This window comes from Heterodontus francisci, unplaced genomic scaffold (assembly GCF_036365525.1).
Source record: "Heterodontus francisci isolate sHetFra1 unplaced genomic scaffold, sHetFra1.hap1 HAP1_SCAFFOLD_72, whole genome shotgun sequence".
In the NCBI taxonomy this organism is placed as follows: Eukaryota; Metazoa; Chordata; class Chondrichthyes; order Heterodontiformes; family Heterodontidae; genus Heterodontus; species Heterodontus francisci.
Window position 1 is genome coordinate 445,885 of NW_027140794.1, and position 7,286 is coordinate 453,170.

The following is a 7,286-nucleotide window of genomic DNA, read 5'->3' on the forward strand; positions in this document are numbered from 1 at the left end:
CCCTCAAACTAAGGCAGCCCCTCAAACTAAGGCATCCCCTCAAACTAAGGCAGCCCCTCAAATTAAGGCGCCCCCACAAACTAATGCAGCCCCTCAGAGTAAGGCAGCCGCTCAAACTAAGGCATCCCCTCAAACTAAGGCAGCCTCTCAAACTAAGGCAGCCGCTCAAACTAATGCAGCCCCTCAAACTAAGGCAGCCCCTCAAACTAAGGCAGCCCCTCAAACTAATGCAGCCACTCAATCAACGGCAGCCCCTCTAACTAAGCCAACCACTCAAAGTAAGGCAGCCCCTCAATCTAAGGCAGCCCCTTAAACTAAGGCAACCCCTCAAACTAATGCAGCCCCTCAAACCAAGGCAGCCGCTCAAACTAATGCAGCCCCACAAACTAAGTCATCCGCTCAAACTAAGGCAGTCCCTCAAACTAAGGCAGGCGCTCAAACTAAGGCAGCCCCTCAATCTGTGACAGCCGCTCAAACTAATGCAGCCCCTCAGTCTAACGCAGCCCCTCAAACTCAGCCAGACTCTCAAACTAAGGCAGCCCCTCAAACTAAGGCAGCCCCTCAAACTAAGGCAGCCCTTCAAACTATGGCAGCCGCTCAAACTGAGGCAGCCGCTCAAACTAAGGCAGCCCCTCAAACTAAGGCAGCCGCTCAAACTAAGGCAGCCCCTCAAACTGAGACAGCCGCTCAAACTAATGCAGCCCCTCAGTCTAAGGCAGCCCCTCAAACTCAGGCAGCCTCTCAAAGTAAGGCAGCAGCTCAAACTAAGGCAGCCCCTCAAACTAAGACAGCCGCTCAAACTAATGCAGCCCCTCAAACTAAGGCATCCGCTCAAATTAAGGCAGCCGCTCAAGCTATGGCAGCCCCTCAAACTAATGCAGCGCCTCAAACTAATGCAGAACTCTATCTAAGGCAGCCCCTCAAACTAAGGCATCCCCTCAAAGTAATGCAGCCCCTCAATCTAATGCAGCCCCTCAAACTAATGCAGCCCCTCAAACTAATGCAGCCCCTCAATCTAAGGCAGCCCCTCAAACTAATACACCCCCTCAAACTAATGCAGCCCCTCAAACTAATGCAGCCCCTCAATCTAAGGCAGCCCCTCAAAATAATGCAGCCGCTCAATCAAAGGCAGACTCTCAAACTAATGCAGCCACTCAATGAAAGGCAGCCCCTCAAACTAAGCCAACCCCTCAAACTAAGGAAGCCCCTCAAACTAAGGCAGCCCCTCAAACTAATGCAGCCCCTGAAAGTAAAGCAGCCCCACAAACTAAGGGAGCGCCTCAACCAAAGGCAGCCCCTCAAACTAATGCATCCTCTCAAACTAAGGCAGCCCCTCAAACTCAGGCAGCCTCTCAAAGTAAGGCAGCCGCTCCAACTAAGGAAGCCCCTCAAACTAAGGCAGCCCCTCAAACTAAGGCAGCCCCTGAAACTAAGGCAGCCGCTCAAACAAAGGCAGCCGCTCAAACTAATGCAGCCCCTCAATCTGAGGCAGCCGCTCAAACTGAGGCAGCCGCTCAAACTAATGCAGCCGCTCAAACTAATGCAGCCCCTCAAACTAAGGCAGCCGCTCAAACTAAGGCAGCCCCTCAAACTAAGGCAGCCCCTCAAACTAAGGCAGCCTCTCAAACTAATGCAGCCCCTCAAACTAATGCAGCCCCTTAAAGTAAGGCAGCCCCTCAAACTAAGGGAGCGAATCAACCAAATGCAGCCCCTAAAACTAATGCAGCCGCTCAAACTAAGGCAGCCCCTCAAACTCAGGCAGCCTCTCAAACTAAGGCAGCCGCTCAACCTAAGGCAGCCTGTCAAACTAAGGCAGCCTCTCAAAGTAAGACAGCTGCTCAAACTAAGGCAGCCTGTCAAACTAAGGCGGCCTCTCAAACTAAGGCAGCCCCTCAAACTAAGGCAGCCGCTCAAAGTATGTCAGCCACTCAAACTAAGGCAGACTCTCAAACTAAGGCAGCCCCTAAATCTAAGGCAGCCCCTCAAACTGAGGCAGCATCTCAAACTAAGTCAGCATCTCAAACTAAGGCAGCCCCTCAAACTAAGGCAGCCACTCAAACTAAGGAAGCCCCTCAAACTAAGGCAGCCGCTCAAACTAAGGCAGCCCCTCAAACTGAGCCAACCCCTCAAACTAAGGCTGCCCTTCAAACTAAGGCAGCCCATCATTCTAAGGCAGCCCATCATTCTAAGGCAGCCCCTCAAACTAATGCATTCCCTCAAACGAAGGCAGCCGCTTAAACTAAGCCAGCCCCTCAAACTAATGTAGCCACTCAATCAAATGCAGCCACTCTAACTAAGCCAATACCTCAAACTAAGGCATCCCCTCAAACGAAGGCAGACACTCAAACCAATGCAGCCACTCAATCAAAGGCAGCCCCTCAAACTAAGCCATCCACTCAAACCAAGGCAGCTCCTCAAACTAATGCAGCCCCTCAAACCAATGCAGCCCCTCAAACGAAGGCAGCCCCTCAAACTAAGGCAGCCCGTCAAACTAAGGCAGCCGCTCAAATTAAGGCAGCCCCTCAAACTGAGACAGCCGCTCAAACTAATGCAGCCCCACAAACGAAGGCAGCACCTTAAACTAAGCCAGCCCCTCAAACTAATGCAGCCACTCAATCAAAGGCAGCCCCTCTAACTAGCCAACACCTCAAACTGAGGCATCCCCTCAAACTAAGGCAGACTCTCAAACCAATGCAGCCACTCAATCAAAAGCAGCCACTCAAACTAAGCCAACCACTCAAACTAAGGCAGCACCTCAAACTAAGGCAGCCCCTCAAATTAATGCAGCCCCTCAAACAAATGCAGCCCCTCAATCTAAGGCAGCCCGTTAAACTAAGGCAGCCCATCAAACTAATGCAGCCCCTCAAACAAAGGCAGCCGCTCAAACTAAGGCAGCCCCTGAAGCTATGGCAGCCGCTCAAACTAAGTCTTCCGCTCAGACTAAGGCAGCCCCTCAAACTAAGGCAGCCCCTCAAACTAAGGCAGCCGCTCAAACTAAGGCAGCCGCTCAAACTGAGGCAGCCCCTAAAACTGAGACAGCCCCTAAAACTGAGACAGCCGCTCAAACTAATGCAGCCCCTGAATCTGAGGCAGCCGCTCAAACTCAGGCAGCCTCTCAAACTAAGGCAGCCGCTCAAACTGAGGCAGCCCCTCAAACTAAAGCAGCCGCTCAAATTAAGGCAGCCCCTCAAACTATGGCAGACTCTCAAACTAAAGCAGCCCCTCATACTTAGGCAGCCTCTCAAACTATGGCAGCCCCTCAAACTAAGTCAGCCCCTCAAACTAATGCAGCCACTCAATCAAAGGCAGACTCTCAAACTAATGCAGCCACTCAATCAAAGGCAGCCCCTCAAACAAAGCCATCCCCCTCAAACTAATGCAGCCGCTCAAACTAAGGCAGCCCCTCAAACTCAGGCAGCCGCTCAAACTAAGGCAGCCCCTCAAACTAAGGCAGCCCCTCAAACTCAGGCAGCCTCTCAAAGTAAGGCAGACCCTCAAACTAAGGCAGCCGCTCAAACTAAGGCAGACTCTCAAACTAAGGCAGACTCTCAAACTAAGGCAGGCCCTCAAACTAAGGCAGGCTCTCAAACTAAGGCAGGCCCTCAAAGTAAGGCAGCCGCTCAAACTTATGTGGACTCTCAAACTAAGCCAACCTCTCAAACTAAGTCAGCCGCTCAATCTAAGGCAGCCCCTCAAACTAAGGCAGCCCCTCAAACTAAGGCAGCCCCTCAAACTAATGCACCCCCTCAAACTAATGCAGCCCCTCAAGCTAATGCAGCCCCTCAATTTCAGGCAGCCCCTCAAAATAATGCAGCCACTCAATCAAAGGCAGACTCTCGAACTAATGCAGCCACTCAATCAAAGGCAGCACCTCAAACTAAGCCAACCACTCAAACTAAGGCAGCCCCACAAACTAAAGGAGCGCCTCAACCAAAGGCAGCGCCTCAAACTAATGCAGCCGCTCAATCAACGGCAGCCCCTCAAACTAAGCCTACCCCTCAAACTAATGCAGCCGCTCAAACTAAGGCAGCCCCTCAAACTCAGGCAGCCGCTCAAACTAAGGCAGCCCCTCAAACTAAGGCAGACTCTCAAACTATTGCAGCCCCTTAAAGTAAAGCAGCCCCACAAACTAAGGGAGCCCCTCAACCAAAGGCAGACAGTCAAACTAAGGCAGCCTCTCAAAGTAAGGCAGCCCCTCAAACTAAGGCAGCCGCTCAAACAAAGGCAGACTCTCAAATTAAGGCAGGCCCTCAAACTAAGGCAGCCACTCAAACTAAGGCGGACTCTCAAACTAAGCCAACCTCTCAAACTAAGTCAGCCGCTCAATCTAAGGCAGCCCCTCAAACTAAGGCAGCGCCTCAAACTAAGGCAGCCACTCAAACTAATGCAGTCCCTCAATCTAAGGCAGCCCCTCAACTAAGGCAGCCGCTCAAACTAAAGCAGCCCATCAAACTAATGCAGCCCCTCAATCTAAGGCAGCCCCTCAATCTAAGGCAGCCCCTCAATCTAAGGCAGCCGCTCAAACTAAAGCAGCCCATCAAACTAATGCAGCCCATCAAACTAATGCAGCCCCTCAAACTAATGCAGCCCCTCAAACTAATGCAGCCCCTTCAAACTCAGTCAGCCCCTCAAACTAATGCAGCCACTCAATCAAAGGCAGACTCTCAAACTAATGCAGCCACTCAATCAAAGGCAGCCCCTCAAACTAAGCCTACCCCTCAAACTAATGCAGCCGCTCAAACTAAGGCAGCCCCTCAAACTCAGGCAGCCGCTCAAACTAAGGCAGCCCCTCAAACTCAGGCAGCCTCTCAAAGTAAGGCAGACCCTCAAACTAAGGCTGCCGCTCAAACTAAGGCAGACTCTCAAACTAAGGCAGACTCTCAAACTAAGGCAGGCCCTCAAACTAAGGCAGGCCCTCAAACTAAGGCAGCCGCTCAAACTAAGGTGGACTCTCAAACTAAGACAACCTCTCAAACTAAGTCAGCCGCTCAATCTAAGGCAGCCACTCAAACTAAGGCAGCCCCTCAAACTAAGTCGGCCGCTCAAACTAAAGCAGCCCATCAAACTATTGCAGCCCCTCAAACTAAGGCAGTCCCTCAATCGAAGGCAGCCCCTCAAACTAATGCAGCCACTCAATCAAAGGCAGACTCTCAAACTAATGCAGCACTCAATCAAAGGCTGCCCCTCAAACTAAGCCTACCCCTCAAACTAATGCAGCCGCTCAAACTAAGGCAGCCTCTCAAACTAAGTCATCCCCTCAAACTAAGGCAGCCTGTCAAACTAAGGCAGCCTCTCAAAGTAAGGGAGCCCCTCAACCAAAGGCAGCCCCTCAACCAAAGGCAGCCCCTCAAACTAATGCAGCCGTTCAAATTAAGGCAGCCCCTCAAACTAATGCAGCCGCTCAAACTAAGGCAGCCCCTCAAACTCAGGAAGCCTCTGAAGCTAAGGCAGCCCCTCAACTAAGGCAGCCGCTCAAACTAAAGCAGCCCATCAAACTAATGCAGCCCCTCAAACGAAGCCTACCCCTCAAACTAATGCAGCCGCACAAAGTAATGCAGCCCCTCAAACTCAGGCAACCTCTCAAACTAAGGCAGCCTCTCAAACTAAAGCAGCCCATCAAACTAATGCAGCCCCTCAAACTAAGTCAGCCCCTCAAACTAATGCAGCCACTCAATCAAAGGCAGACTCTCAAACTAATGCAGCCACTCAATCAAAGGCAGCCCCTCAAACTAAGCCTACCCCTCAAACTAATGCAGCCGCTCAAACTAAGGCAGCCCCTCAAACTCAGGCAGCCGCTCAAACTAAGGCAGCCCCTCAAACTCAGGCAGCCTCTCAAAGTAAGTCAGATCCTCAAACTAAGGCAGCTGCTCAAACGAAGGCAGACTCTCAAACTAAGGCAGACTCTCAAACTAAGGCAGGCCCTCAAACTAAGGCAGCCGCTCAAACTAAGGTGGACTCTCAAACTAAGCCAACCTCTCAAACTAAGTCAGCCGCTCAATCTAAGGCAGCCCCTCAAACTAAGGCAGCCCCTCAAACTAAGGCGGCCGCTCAAACTAATGCAGTCCCTCAATCTCAGGCAGCCCCTCAACTAAGGCAGCCGCTCAAACTAAAGCAGCCCATCAAACTAATGCAGCCCCTCAATCTAAGGCAGTCCTTCAATCGAAGGCAGCCCCTCAAACTAATGCAGCCACTCAATCAAAGGCAGACTCTCAAACCAATGCAGCCACTCAATCAAAGGCAGCCCCTCAATCTAAGCCTACCCCTCAAACTAATGCAGCCGCTCAAACTAAGGCAGCCCCTCAAACTCAGGCAGCCTCTCAAACTAAGGCATCCCCTCAAACTAAGGCAGCCTGTCCAACTAAGGCAGCCTCTCAAAGTAAGGCAGACCCTCAATCTAAGGGAGCCCCTCAACCAAAGGCAGCCCCTCAAACTAATGCAGCCGTTCAAATTAAGGCAGCCCCTCAAACTAATGCAGCCGCTCAAACTAAGGCAGCCCCTCAAACTCAGGCAGCCTCTGAAGCTAAGGCAGCCCCTCAACTAAGGCAGCCGCTCAAACTAAAGCAGCCCATCAAACTAATGCAGCCGCACAAAGTAATGCAGCCCCTCAAACTCAGGCAACCTCTCAAACTAAGGCAGCCGCTCAAACTAAGGAAGCCTGTCAAACTAAGGCAGCTTCTCAAAGTAAGGCAGTCACTCAAACTAATGGAGCGCCTCAAGCAAAGGCAGCCCCTCAAACTAATGCAGCCGCTCAAATTAAGGCGGCCCCTCAAACTAATGCAGCCTCTCAAACTAAGGCTTCCTGTCAAACTAAGGCAGCCTCCAAAAGTAAGGCAGAACCTCAAACTAAGGCAGCCGCTCAAACTAAGGCAGACTCTCAAACTAAGGCAGCCCCTCAAAGCAAGGCAGCCGCTCAAACTAAGGCAGACTCTCAAACTAAGGCAGCCGCACAAACTAAGGCAGCCGCTCAAACTAAGGCAGCCTCTCAAATTAAGGCAGCCGCTCAAACTAAGGCAGCCCCTCAAACTAAGGCAGCCTCTCAAACTAAGGCACCCCCTCAAACTAATGCAGCCCCTCAATCTAAGGCAGCTCCTCAAACTAAGCCAACCCCTCAAACAAAGGCAGCCCCTCAAACTAAGGCAGCCCCTCAAAATAATGCAGCCCATCAACTAATGCAGACCCTCAATCTAATGCAGCCCCTCAAACTATTGCAGCCACTCAATCAACGGCAGTCTCTCAAACTAATGCAGCCACTCAATCTTAGGCAGCCCCTCAAACTAAGGCAGCCC